General features: G+C 36.5%; 1 pseudogene; it reads right to left on the reverse strand.

The window, feature by feature from the left end:
• Positions 1-15,732, reverse strand: part of LOC138154861 (WW domain-binding protein 2 pseudogene) — a 91,368-nt pseudogene that overhangs the window by 51,084 nt on the left and 24,552 nt on the right.

The following is a 15,732-nucleotide window of genomic DNA, read 5'->3' on the forward strand; positions in this document are numbered from 1 at the left end:
GGCAGGAAAGACAAAACAATAAATAAAAAACATTTTTTGGTAACAATATTGAGACATTTCCATTACCCTGCAATATACTGTTGGACCAAATGAAAAAGGATGACAAAAACCAGACACTGTTTGGATAGATGTGCTTGATTTTTTCTTATACACTCATGAAGCCAGACTGAAAAGCAATTCTCTTGTATAATAAGACACCTCTACAGTAAAAACACCAGAAAAAAGAAGAAAACACACACACACACAGAGGAGTTATTGACCAGATATCCATTGACAAACCTATTTATATTACATACACTGCTCTCATCTTGAACTGTTTTTGTTTTGTTTTTATTTATTAAGAATATTGCAACATTTTACAGGAAACCAGTCAACACTGGATATAAAAACAAAATATTTTGTTGACAAAGAAAAAGGAACATGCTTTAATCATTCCTGCTGCATTAACAACAAATATCCAGTTTTGGGGAAGTAAATTCCTCTAATTAACTATCCAGCTGGTTCTCATTTAACACATTAAAATAAAGTTTAATGAGGGAGTCAGGGCTGAAGGTATGTAGCACAGAAAATTTTAAAGGAGTCATTTTACTCTTCTTGGAATAGACTTTTGTGGCCAGTTTCATTCTACTACAACACAAGCTTGGTGGAATGACTTCCCTGTTCCAACCCATGGGAAGTGATTGTAGGGGATGGTAATTCTTAGAAAGCTTTCAACAGGATTTAAGGCAATAGTGAGAAGGATAAATAATTTAGCTAGAACTTTAGGAGAAAGACAATAATTTAGTAAAAATCATTTAAATTTGCCAATGGGAAGGCTGTGTTCAAGTCTAGATGATGTTAGGATACTATATAAGATGTTTGTGCCACAGAAAGGGAATTAGATTGAACTGGATCCAAATTAATTTAACCCAATAAGGAGTAATCAAGCGGGGTGGGGGAGGCTGAGTTAGGTGGTGGGGATACAAAGATAAAGTAAAAAACGAACAGCAAAAATACATTTCCTGTCCACAAGTACTTTGCATTCTCCTAGCTGAGGAAGGAGGGCTTTACAATACATAAGACAATATGTGCCAGAGGAAGAAAGCACTAACAACCAGTCCCAGGTTCTTTGTTACATAGATTTGTTAAAGAAGTGTCTTTAGGAGAGGTTTTTTTTTTCTTTCAAAATTTTTTTTCATAGTCAACCAAACAATAAACATAATGAAATATTTTGTTCTCTTCCCCTTTTCAGTCAGTTGTGAAAGTAAAAAGATGTGTTTACTATAACATCTCATTTGCAAAGGCCTGATTATTTCATTCTTAACTCATTCCCCAAGGAATTGCTCTATGGGTGAGTAGGTTAGCCTCATAAACATCTATGTAGTGATGGTAAGGTTAGCCCATGTGTCAGTAGTTACAAATATTCTCTTAATCATATGTCCAGGTTAATAAGATGAAACAAGAAATTTTTTTCACAATTTTTTGCATCTTCCTCCTTCTCCTTCCAGACATCTTGAGAAGTTTGCCATTGCCTTCACATTTGCGGTATTTAGAGAATAGACCTTATCTCTATGTGGTAGATCTGGTCTAGTCTAGCTAATTTCTGAATGTTTGTTTTCTTCAATTCCATTTTCACTTGTCATAAGACATAGCCAGTATTGGCATGGTGAAGTTTGATTAACCTTTTGTCCTTGATAGTAAAGAGAATTTTGCATAAATCTTCACAGTTTATTTTCCTATTTTTATCTGTTGTGATAATGAGGAACTTCATTATCTTAAAAATATAATGAAAATGTAGGGTATTTAGAAATAGTCAACTATATTTCTTGCAGTCAGAATGACATCATGAGAAGAAGCTCTATATTAGAAATCAAAGAAATTTGATTCAAACCTTGGATTAGATACTACTGAGAAATGTTGGGCAAGTCACTTCAGCACTCTAGGTCTCATCTATAAAATGAGGGGGTTGGTTAAGCAAGTTGATCTTTAAAGTTCTTTCCAGTTACAAGTCCTATGATAGTATTTAATTATACAGATGGCTTAATGAGGAAAAGTTTTTTTTTTAATTACATCTGCATAGCTTGTCAAAATAATTACTAAGGAACAAGGTATTAGCAGTCGACCTTATTTATGGATATAAACAAAATGAAGTAAGATACAGAGATGTAGTCAGTATGATTGAATGGGACATAGCTTGTAGTAACATAATTAAAAATGAACAAATTTTGACAGTGTCATAACAATGTCAACATATAAAAGTGGAGATCTTGTGAAGGAGGAGCAATGATGGGCCCTCGCCTTTCTCTATTCTCCGGTTCTTTCTTCTTGTTTAAAAATCACACCACCAACAACAAACTAGATGTAAAACCAGAAGCACAAGTCAACCAAGAGCAATATAACATTTAACTCACCCATATTTCTTCAAATGATAATGGACTCTAATAAACATAATGACAATCTTTCAATCCAAAATTATTTGTTGATAAACCATCTTCAAAACAATCATACTAGCCTCTGATAACACATCTCTTTTGTTCACTTTTGTCACTATTTACTGAGGAATGTCTTGTTTGTTTTTGTTGTCTTTTGACATTTCATATGCAATGGGAAGTTCTGGTTGAAAGGGAAAATATTTTTCCCTTCCCCCTCTATGAATCATGTGGTTCTAAATGGAAGTAATTTGAAAGTTGGTAAAGGAGAAATTGACCAGAGTTGACAAATATTTTTCTTAAGTACCCTGGGGTTCACTCAATAGATTTTTCTACTTCTTCATAGACTTCTATAAGAAAAATGAAATATCTGACCAACCAGTAGGTCATCAGGGGCTACCTCCAGAATAAACCCAGGTAATACAGGGGCTATACAAGGAGAATAGAATAACACTCTACCCTCCTATTGCCAAGAGTGCACATGACTGCCTTTTAACTGGCCCAAAGGTGAGAATTGAGGGTAGAAACACAATGGAGGAGTAAAAGCAGGAATTCATCTGAACTCCCCCATGAATTCCTTCAGTATTCACCTCTAAAAAGTGATTCTGAATCATTTTTGGACTGACAGAATCCATTGGAAGAGAGAGGGTGGCAAATTTCCAGCCCAGAAAATTGCAGGTTAGGATTTGTTGCATTGGAAAGAGTTCAGTGTTCGAGGACTGTACCAGCACAGACCCAACCACAGGGGAGATGGAGTGATCCTGGGCAAACTGACTCAACCACTGGAGGGGCAATTCCCAAACCACTCACCAGGGTTCTGTCAGAGCTGAGTAAGAGAAAAGTGCAGGACTTGTGACAGTGGCAACAGCTACTCCTGGGACTATCAGTCCACAATCTGGATGTTTAAAAATAACCTACCTGAACTTCCAGGAGCTAAGAGGGCAGAGTAAACCATAACTGCTCTAATCTCCCTCTCTGACCCTAAAAAATCCATAGAATATTGCACCAGTGTAAAATCCTGAAATAGTGGAACCAGGGGCAGGCTTGGGAATCCTAGAGGAAGGGCATAGCTGTGGCTCTGTTAAGGCTAAAGTGAAGGGTGGGAGGTATTCCAACAAGCCCCATTTCAGCCAGCTATCAGGAGATCCTGAACTCTGGGGGATGAAGCCAGCAAGCTTTGACATCAGAACCCCAAGTGTGCCTTCACACAACCAGGGGAATGTGCAGACACCAGTATGGCCCTGGCCACCAATGACTGAGCATGCCTGAGCTCTAACACAGGGGCATGGAGGACCTTGAGCAAGTCACTTAACCCCAATTGCCCTGCCTTCCCCCTTCCAAAAACAAAAAGGGATATATAGAGAGGGTGTGGGTATAAATTAAATAATGCAATGATTAAAAAACTTATTAAGGGATGCAAAGGGATTGTCATGGGAGCAGAGGAAAAGAGGAGGCAGAAAAGAGTGAATTATGCCACATGAAGAGGCATAAAACACATTATAGCAGAGGGAAAGAAGGAAGGGAGATGCTCATTGTATAAGCTTTAATCTCATTGGCTTTGATTCAAGAAGGGAATAACATACTCAGTTAAGTATAGGAATCTAACATGAAAAGATGGAAAAGCTTATTATAATACAGGGAAAGAAGGTGGGGAGAGGAACATTGTTTGAGATTTACTCTCATCAGATTTAGTTCAAGGAAGGAATAATATACTTTGTTAAGTATAAAATCCAATGTGCCCTAAAAACAGTAGGAGGGGAAAGGGGGAAGAAAAGAAGGAGGAGGGGTTAAAAGGAAATGAAAAAGTAGTAAGGACAAAGGGTAGGAAAAGGGAGGGGAGACTGATAAGGAGGGAATATTGAGGGATGTGGTGGTCAAAAGGAAAACTTTTTTTTTTTAAATCCCCAATTAAATACTAAATTAGAAATACTGAAAACCAAAGGAGAGATCAATAAAATTGAAATTAAGAAAACTATTGAAGTAATAAAGTAAGAGCTGGTTTTACAAAAACAAACAATAAAATTGATAAACTCTTAGTTAATTTGATGTAAAAAAAGAAAGAAGAAAACTGAATTATCAGAATCAAAAATGAAGGGTGAATTTACTTCCAAAGAAGAGTAAATTAAAACAATAATTAAGAATTATTTTGCCGAATTGTATGCCCATAAATTTGACAATCTTAGTAAAATTGACGAATATAGGGGCAGCCAGGTAACACAGAGAGTAAGAGCACCGGCCCCAGTGGCGGGATGACCTGGGGGATCGAATCTGGACTCAGATACTTAGCACCACACCCAGAAACACCTGGCCCTGTAACCTTGAGCAAGTTACTTAACCACAATTGCTTTTTAAAAATTGATGAATATTTATAAAAATATAAATTGTTCAGATTGTCGGAAGAGGAAGCAAAATACTTAAATAACTCCATCTCAGAAAAAGAAATTGAATAAATCATCAATGAATTCCTTATGAAAAAATCTCCAAGGCCAGATGGATTTACATAGGAATTCTATCAAACATTTTAAAAAGAAATTATTCCAATACCCTATAGACTATTTGGGAAAATTGGAGGAGAAGGAGTCCTACCATATTCATTTTGTGATACAAATATGGCACTGATACCTAAATTGGGAAGAACCAAAAAAGAAAAAGAAAATTATAGACCAATTTCCCTAATGAAATATTTTTAAATAAAATATTATCAAAAAGATGATGATAGCAATGTATCATGACAATAATAAACTTTGATTAGTTGGTATTTACTCCAGAGCAGGATTGGTTCAATATTAGGAAAACTATCAGTATAATCAAATATCAACAACAAAACTAGGAAAAATCAAATGATTATCTCAATAGATGCAGAAATTTTTTTTTTACAAAATACAACACCTTTTCTTATTAAAAAACACTAGAAAGCATTGGAATAAATGGGTCTTCCTTAAAATAATAAGCATGATCTATCTAAAACCATCAGCAAGTATTTTATGTAATGGGGATAAGCTAGAGACATTCCAAAAAAGATAGGAGGTAAAACAAGGATGCCCACACATCTGTTATTTAATTTGGTAATAGAAATGTTAACTGTAGCAATAAGAGAAGAAAATTAAATCAAAGGAATTAGATTAGGCAAAAGAAGAGATAAAGCTATCACTCTTTGCAGATAATATAATGACATGCTTAGAGAATCAAGTAAATAAAGCTGCTTGAAATAATAAATGAATTTAGCAAAGCTGCAGGATATTAAAAAAAACCCACATAAATCCTCAGCATTCCTATATATTTCTAAAGAAGGCCAATAGCAAGAAATACAAAGGGAAATTCCCTTTAAATTTGCTATGAACATTATAAAATATTTAGGATCCTACCTCCAAACCCCACCCCCAAAACCCAGGAACTACATGAACACAATTACAAAATACATTTCACACAGATGAAGTCAGATCTAAATAATTGGAAAAACATCAGTTGCTCATGGTTAGGTTGAGTTAATACAACAAAAATATTACAATTTTACCTAAATTAACTAATTTATTTTGTTGCATACCAATAAATCTACTAGAAACTATTTTATAGAGCTGGAAAAAATAATAGGAAAATTCATCTGGAAGAACAAAAGGTCCAGAATAACAAGGGAATTAATGAAAAGAAATGTTATGGAAAGTGGCCTAGCTATACCAGATTTTAAACTGTATTATAAAGCAGCAGTCATCAAAAGTAATTGGTAGTGTCTGAGGAACAGAATAGTGGATCTGTGGAATAGATTGGTACACAAGACCCAGTAGTCAATGACTATAGTAATCTACTGTTTGATAAACCCAAAGACTCCAGCTTCTGGGATAAGAACTCATTATCTGACAAAAACTGCAGGGAATACTGGAAAATAGTATGGAAGAAACTGGGCATAGACTAATATCTTACAGCATATAACAAAATAAAGTCCAAATGGTTTCATGATCTAGATATAAAGGCTGATACTGAAAACAATCTGAGACAGCAAGGAATTTTTTACCTGTAAAATTTATGGAGAAGGGAAGAATTTATGACCAAACAAGAGATAGAGAGAATTATGAAATGCAAAATGGATAACTTTCATTACATTAAATTAAAAAGGCTTTACAAAGCCAGCATAACCAAGATTAGGAAGGAAGCAGAAAATTGGGAAAGAATTTTTACAACCAGTGTCTCTGATAAAGTCCTCATTTCTAAAATATACAGAGACCTGAGTCAGATATATAAGAATACAAGTCATTCCCCAATTGATAAATGGTCATATGAGCAGACAGTTTTCAGAGGAAGAAATTAAAGATATCTATAATTGCATGAAAAAATTTTCTAACTCACACTATTGATTAGAGAAATGCAAATCAAAACAACTTTGAGGTACCACATCTCACTGGGTAGATTGGCTAACATGACAAAATATGAAAATGATAAATGCTAGAGAAAATGTGGGAAGTTTTCAAGACTAATGCATTGTTGGTGGAGATGCAAACTGATCCAGCCATTCTGGAGAGTAATTTGGAACTATGCCCAAAGAGTTATAAAAATGTGCATGCCCTTTGACCCAGCAATACCACTTCTAGGGCTATATTTCAAAGATATTGTACAAGTGGGAAAAGGACCCACATGTACAAAAATAATTATATCAGTTTTTTTTGTGGTGGCAAAAAATTGGAAAATCAAGGAAATATCCATCAATTAGGGAATGGCTAAACATGTTGTATGTGTATGTAATGGAATACTATTGTGCTATAAGAAATGAGGGGCAGATGGACTTCATTATAACCTGGAGAGACATATAAACTGATGCTGAGTGAGAGGAGCAGATCCAGGAGAACATTATACACAATTATTGACCTATCATATCTGTGATGACTGACTTTGATAGACTGGCCTCCCCTCAGCAATGCAAGGTTATAAGACAACTCCAAAGGACTCATGATGGAAAAGGCTATCCACTTTCAGAGAAAGAATTACAGAGGTTGAATGCAGATTGAAATAAACTACTTGCCCTCTTTTTGTTTTGTTTTGTTTTGTTCCTTCCTCGTTGTTCATTCCATTAGTTATAATCTCCTTTACAACTTCACTAATGTTCAATGTGAAGGTATTTGTAGAACCTATATTGGATTTCATGGTGCCATAAAGGGTGAGGGGTCAGGAGAGGAATGGGGAGATAATTTGGAACACAAAAGCTTGCAGAACTGAATGTTATAAACTAAAAGTAAATGAATATATAAATTGAATTATAAAAAAAAATTTCAACAACAAAACAAAGTTGAGAATTGATCATAATTTTCCAGTTTAATAAAATAATGTTAATTTTAGAAGGTATTTTGATATTTTATTAAATATTGGGTTGTATAGGGTATTCAGGGAGGACTAGCACCATTGGTATAAGGGTTTAATGAGCCTTTTTCAGGACACGTTATCCACCTTTTGTCTCCACCTCCCACCCAACTCTCACCTGTGGATCTAAGAAGTTAGGGATCATTTAGTGACCATACACTGGTAAACCATCTTGGCATATGGGGTAAACTTGGTTGAGAGTAAGTGACAATGCTCGAACTCATTAGTGAGCTAAGGGGATGTTTACCCCAGTATGTGAAGACTTCTTCTGGAAGAAGGCATGCATGAGAACAATTTGTTCCACAAAGATGGCTGAAACAGGAATTGTAGGGTACACTTTGAGCTTAGTCAGAAATAGAACACATTGGGGCATCTAGGTGGCACAGTGAATAGAGCATCGGCCCTGGAGTCAGGAGGACCTGAGTTTAACAATCAAGAGTTCAAATCTGGCCTCTGTAGCAGCAAGCACCCTGGCATCCCCAGGGTGGCTGCTAACACAGGTTCTTAGATTTGTTTTTGTAAAGGAAAGCAAGTCAAAACGGGTTAACAATCTTGCTTTAATCAATCAAACATATCATTTACCTGGTTCAGCAGGAAAAGGTCAGAACCTCAAACTTCAGAGTATACAGACAGAAACATTTCAAGCAGACAGGTTTCCAACTGTCCAACCATTACATCCATACCAAATCACAGTTACCAGAGAGGGAAGCATCAACATCTGGGTTTTTCAAAGCCGGGGGGCTCTCAACGGCTGCCCAGAGTCTCATCTGGTTAAATCACACAACACTTTTCAAAGTGAGCACCAAAACAAAGTCTCACATCAGGGATTATATAGCCTTCTCCTGGGTCAGAGAATGTAACAACCCTCTTGATCCACGGCCCAATCACAAAGCACCAAGGTGTGCGCATTCCAGAAAAACAAGCCTCCCACCACAGGCTCTAGGTGCACTTAACCTAGGGGCAGGGAATATCTTAAAAATTTGCATTCCTATAACAGCCTCAAACACTTACTGGCCATATGACTGTGGCCAAGTCCCTTAATCTCAATTGCCCTAGAAAAAGAAAAAAAGAAATAGAACACAAGAAGGCTATCCACTGCATCACAGGCCCTCACCAGTCATCCTGACTTTTGTCTTACCCCTGAATTTTGATGATTCTGGAAGAGAATGTGTGGCTGAAGACTGCACAACTCTGCCTCACTTAAATTCAAATCAGGTGCAAGTCAAGAAATTACTCTACAGTATCAATGGTCCTCTTTGAAAACCAATGAACAAGAACAACAAATTGTTGTTCCTAAAAGTCTTTTTGGTTGTATTTTCTAGAATATTCAGAAAGTTGTTGTGACATTAAGTCTAGATGGAAAATTCCAGATATTATTAATCACCAGATTGATAAGTTAGTCATGTGTAAACCAAAAGAAGAGACTTATAAAATTAGAAAAATTCAGCTTTTCTTTCCCACTCAACTACATCATTCCTGCCTCAAGAGGAGCAAAGTAATATCATCTCCCCTTTGGAGAATGTATGGCTACAATTTTGTACCCTAAGGTGGTAGAGGACTATTGCCATTACAAAAGAAAATGGGGGGAGATGTAATGGGAAACAAAGGAGTACTTAGCTCCTTGTTCCAATTATTCAAGTATTTAGCACCTTGTTTCAGTTCTTCAATTGCCTTTGAGCCCCACCTGTGATTTGAAGGTGGGAGGAACTTGCTGATGTAAGAAGAAGGGTGGAACAAGAAGGAGAAGAACCATTTAAAAGCTTGAGCATAGCTGGCACTGAGCAGAACTGGGAGGAAGTATGGCTGTGGTGCCGGCATTTTGTCTGCCTGTGTTGATGCTACTTTGTCAGATCTGTCTGCTGATAGAGGACATTGCTGTTGTTACAGAGGCCCTGGGACCTTACTGCTGGTTCAGAAGCCCTGAAATAGGATTTTCTTGTTGTCTATTTACAGAAGTACTGAAGGAGGGTTTTACTGATGTTTTCAGAGGTCCTGGGACTATACTGCAATTTATGGTGATTTCACAGACCCTGTCTGTGTTAATTTCACAGGCAGAAAGTGAATTGATGATGATGTTGGTAATGTGCATAAATGTTGTGGCTCTATTAAGCTTTGTCTTCCCAGAAACAGAAATTTCAAAGAGCTTGAGGTGGACTGGTCACCATAAACTTCAGGATGGAACAGGAGCTGGATGTGTAGCTGAACATGGAGCTGGATGAGGAGCTGCGCATGGAGCTGGACGTGGAGTTGGATGAGGAATAAAGAGCTGCCTACCAGTGAATCCAGGTGACATTTGGATGAATTCAGGCAAGAGGTGGAAGCATGGAAGAGGAACCATGGAATTTGGGAGCCAGCCTCTAGCCAGGATGAAAGGACCTGTCCTTGGGTACTTAGTGCTGACTGACAAAATCATGATTTAGTGTGACCTAGGGATGGGAGAACTTTGTACTTTGTACCCCTTAAGGATGACTGAGTTAAGGATGATTGAAAGGTAGTTTCCAATCAAGAAGAAAGAAGACTTTCTGACTGATGAGATTAAGGTGGTGTGACCTCTGGTTGGCAGATGTTTGTATTTTGTGTCCTGAATGATATCTTTTGTTTAAAACTATGTGGGCACTTTATTAGTAAGTTATTATGTTATATTGCTGTGAATGTTGAACTTTGGTTTATGTGAATGTTTTGCTTTAGTTTATTACTGAATAAATGGAGAGTTCACTATACTATGTGATTGGAACCTAAAAGCTATTCACAGCAGCAGTCCTCTGGAGAGCTTCTCGTGCTTGGCTCTACAGGGAACAGAGCCAAGATAGCAGAGTGAAAGCTTTCCAACAAGTTTCTTCAGACACCTCCAAAAAATGAATCTGAACAAATTTTAGAGTAGCAGAATCCATAAAGATACAGAGTGTAACAGATTTCCAGTCCAAAACAAACTTGATGGTTGACAGAAAGCACCTTTTGTACAAAGTTAAGAGAGGAATACAATCTAGCACACAGACTACACCAGCACAGAACTGATCATAGTGAGTCTGACTCCAGTGGACTAAATCACTGGCAGCAATGGTGACTCTCAGACCTCTCAGTGCAGGAGAGGAGTGGTCTGTCAAAGCCAGGTGAGAGAGGCACAGTCCTACACAAAGCCTGTGGTGGCAGTGGCAGCAGCTACTTCTAGGGCTATAAGCCCACAGAGTGAATGCTTGAAAGTCACCTAATTAATCTTTCAGGAGCCAAGATGTTGGAGCAAACAGGAAGTAATTCTCACTCTCCCTTGTCCTTGAGAAACCCAGAGAATATTGCTCCAAGAAAAAAAAACTGGAATAGTGGAGCAAGCAAAAAAAAACCTAGGGTACAGCAGTCTTTTAGCTCTAGCTAGGAGGCTAGGTGGTTAAAAGGGTCCAGTGCAGGATGGGAGGCATCCCAGTAGGCCAGTAGTAGGCCCCACTTCAGCAGACCAGTGGGAGATTTTGAACCCCAGGGCGGAGAAACAGGCAAGTGCCAACACCAGTTACTTACCACCTCCATCTCACCACCAGTTAAAATACTAGACCACTACAACATACAACTGCAAACACCTGAATAGAAAACTGGTAACCAGGCCCCTAGTCCTCAGCAAAAGAAAACTGGGACAGTCCCCCTGGACCCCAGAAGCAGAGATCAAATTTAAAAGCCAAAAAAAGGCATACAACATGAGCAAAAAGAATAAAAAATAATCCACGAAAATAGAGAAATATCTTGGTGATAGGGAAGATCAAAACACATATTAGGGAAAGGACAACATGTTCAATATGCTCACATCTGAAAACTCAAAGGGAATATGGACTGATCTCAAGCTCAAAGAGTCTTCTTGGAAGAGTTCAAGAATGATTTTAAAAGTCAAGTAAGAGAGGTAGAAGAAAAATTTTAAAATACAATAGACAAAATTGGAGGGGGAGTACACTGAAGGACTTTTAAGTTCTTAAAAAGCAAAATTGACCAAATGGAAGAGGAAGTACAAAATCTAACTGAAGAAAACAAGTCTTTAAAAATTAGAAATGGGTATCTGGAAGTAAATGACTATGAGATGTCAGGATTCAGTGAAACAAAATCAAAAGAAGGAAAGAATAGAAGAAAATGTGCAATGCCTTATTGGAAAAACAACTGACCTGGAAAAAAGATCCAGGAGAGATAATTTAAGAATTTATTGGTCAGTCTGAGAACCATGATGAAAAAAAAAGCCTGGATGGCATATTTCAAGAAATCATCAAGAAACGCTGCCCTGTCATCCTAGAACCAGATGGTCATTGAAAGAATCCACCAATCACTTCCTGAAAGAGATAATAAAGTGAAAATGCAAAGGAATATTTTAGCTAAATTCCAGTATTATCAGATTAAAGAGAAAATCCTGAAAACAGCCAGAAAGAAGCAACTCAAATATCATGGAATCACAGTGAGGAATACACAGGATCTTGTAGCTTCTACATTAAAACATCAGAGGAGGGTTGGGGTGGCTAGGTGTTGCAGTGAATAGAGCAACAGCCCTGGGGTCAGGAGGACCTGAGTTCAAATCTGGTCTCAGACACTTAACAGTTACTAGCCATGTGACCTTGGGCAAGTCACTTAAGCCCAATTGCCCTGCACTCCCCACTCCAAAAAAAAGAAAAGGCAAAAAAAAAAAAGATCAGAGGGTTTGGATTATAATATTCTGTAAGGAAAGGAGCTTAGATTACAACCAAGGATCAACTAACCAGTGAAACTGAGCCTGACTTTTCAAGGAAGGAGATGAACATTCAGTGAAATAGGGGTCTTCCAGACTTTCCTGATTAAAAGCCCAGAACTCAATGATAATTTGATCTTCAAATACAAGATGAAAGAGAGGCATAAAAAGGTAAACAGGAAAAAAAAAGAAAAAAATGTTATTCAATAAGGGCAAACTGTTTACATCCCTATAAGGGAGAATGATACTTGAAAATCTTAAGAATTGTATATTTATTACAACATTAAAAAGGAATATATAGGGGCGGCCAGGTAGCACAGCAAGTAAGAGCACTGGCTCCAGTGTTGGGATAACCTGGGGATCGAATCCAGGCTCAGACACTTAGAACCCACCCAGAAACACCTGGCCATGTAACCTTGAGCAAGTTACTTAACCCCAATTGCTTTGAAAAAAAAAGGAATATATATAGGCAGAGGGTGGGAGTATAAAATAATTGATATGATGATAAAAAACCTGATTAAGGGGTGCAAAGTGATTTTTTTTGCATTTTGGAGGGGGATGGTAGGGCAATTGGGGTTAAGTAACTTATCAAAGGTCACATGGCTAGTTTCTGTGTGTGTGTCTGTGTGTATGTGTGTATGTTAAGTGTCTGAGACTGGATTTGAACTCAGGTCCTCCTGACTCCATGGCTGGTGCTCTATTCACTGCACCACCTAGCCACACTTCAAAGTGATTTTAATGAGAGAAAAGGAAAGGAGGAGGTGGCAGAAAGGGGTAAATTACATCACACAAAAAGGGCACAAAAACAGAGTATAGGAAAAGAAGGGAAGAACAAGAGTATTGTTTGAACTTTATTCTCATTCGATTTGGTTGAATGAGGGAATAATATATTCAGTTAAATGTAGAAATATAACTTGGCCACAGGCAGTAGGAAGGGAAATTGTAAAGAAAAGGAAGAGGGTGATTTGAAAGGAAGGAAGAAGTGATAAGGGGAAAAGGGAAAGAAAAGGTAGGGGGATCGATAGAAGGGAGGGAAGATTGAGGGAGGTGGTAATCAAAAGCAAAATTCTTTTAAGGAGAAGAAGGGAAAAGGGAGAAATAAAAGCATAAATGGGGGGGATAGGATGGAGATAGAGACAGATAGTAATTATAGCTGTGAATGTGAAAGGGATGAAATCTCACATTAAACACAAGAGGATAACAGAATGGATTAAAAACCATAATTCCACAAAATGTTGTTTGCAAGGAACACATTTGAAACAGAGGGATATACACAGGGTAAAAGTAAAAGGCTGGAGGTAGATATAATATGCTTCAGCTGAAGTAAAAAAAAAGCAGGGGTAGCAATCCTAATCTCAAACAAAGCAAAAGCAAAAACAGATCTTATCAAAAGAGATAAGGAATGAAACTATATCCTGCTAAAAGGCACCATAGTCAATGAAGTAATATCATCACTAAACACATATGCACCAAGTGGTACAACATTCAAATTCTTAGAGGAGACATTAAAGGAGTTACAGGAAGAAATAGACAGCAAGATTATACTAGTGGGGACCTCAACCTCCCCATCTCTGAACTTGATGAATCTAACCTCAAAATAAACAAGAAAGAAAAAAAGGAGGTGAATAGAATTTTAGGAAAGGTAGATATGGTCGACCTCTGGAGAAAATTGAATGAGGATAGAAAGGAATATACATTTTCCTCAGTGGCATGTGGCACATACACAAAAATTGACCACGTATTAGGACATAAAAATCTCATAATCCAATAAGAAAGGCAGAATATTAAATGCATCCTTTTCTGCTCATGATGAATTAAAAATTATTTGTAGTAAAGGGCCCTGGAATGATAGACTAAAAATTAATTGGAAACTAATGTAATCATAAAGAATGATTGTGTCAAATAACAAATAATAGAAACAATCAAAAACTTCATTGAAGAGAACGACAATAATGAAACAACATATCAAAACTTATGGGGTACAGTGAAAACAATTCTTAGAAGAAGTTCTATATCTCTGAATGCTTACATGAATAAAATAGAGAAGGTGGAGATCAATGAATTGGGCATGCAACTGAAAAAGGTAGAAAAATAGCAAATTAAAAAACTCAATTAAATACAAAATTAAAAATACTGAAAACCAAAAGAGAGATTACTGAAATTTAAATTAAGAAAGCTACTGAACTAATAAATAAAACTAATAGCTGGTTTTATGAAAAAATACAATAATATTGACAAATCTTCAGTTAATTGAATTTATAAAAAGAAAGAAGAAAACTAAATTATTAGTACCAAAAATGGAAAGAGTGAATTCACCAAAAATGAAAAGGAAATTAAAACAATAATTATTATTTTTCTCAATTGTATACCCATAAATTTGCAAATCTTAGTGAAATGGATAAATATTGACAAAAACATATATTCCCCAGATTAACACAAAAGGAACTAAATACATAACCCCATCTCAGAAAAATAAATTGAACAAACCTTCAATGAACTCCCTAGGAAAAAATTTCCAAGGCCAGATGGATTTACAGCTGAATTGTATCAACATTTAAAGAACAATTAATTCCAAAACTATATAGACCATTTGGGGAAATTGGCAAAGAAGGAGTTCTACCATTTTTTTAAAGATACAAATATGGTACTGATACCTAAACCATGAAGAGCCAAAACAGAAAAAAAAAACTATAGACCAATTTTCATAATGAATATAAATGCAAAACTTTTAAATATAATATTAGTAAAATGATTACAGCAACATATCATGAGAATAATACACTTTGATCAGGTAAGATTTATACCAGGAATGCAGGGCTGGTTCAATATTAGGAAAACTGTCAGCATAACTGATTGTATCAACAACAAAACTAACAGAAACCATATGATTATTTGAATAGATGCAGAAAAAACTTTTGAAAAAATACAACACTCATTCCTATTAAAAAAACACTAGAGAGCAAAAGAATAAATGGAGCCTTCTTTAAAATGACAAATAGCAACCACCTAAAACTATCAGCAAGCATTATATGTAATGGGGATAAGCTAGATGCATTTCCAAAAAGATTGAGGTGAAACAAGGATGTCCATTATCACCACTGTTATTCAGTATGGTACTAAAAATGCTAGTTTTATCAATAAAAGTAGGAAAAGAAACTGAAGGAATTAGAATAGGCAGAGAAAAAACTATTACTCTTTGTAGACAATATGATGATATACTTAGAGAATCCTACAGAATCAAGTTAAAAACTATCTGGGATAGTAAAAACTTTAGTAAAGTTGTATGAT

The sequence above is a fragment of the Petaurus breviceps genome, unplaced genomic scaffold (genome assembly GCF_028583685.1).
Source record: "Petaurus breviceps papuanus isolate PSGF00001 unplaced genomic scaffold, PetGlider_PUasm1.0 91133, whole genome shotgun sequence".
Taxonomy (NCBI): domain Eukaryota; kingdom Metazoa; phylum Chordata; class Mammalia; order Diprotodontia; family Petauridae; genus Petaurus; species Petaurus breviceps.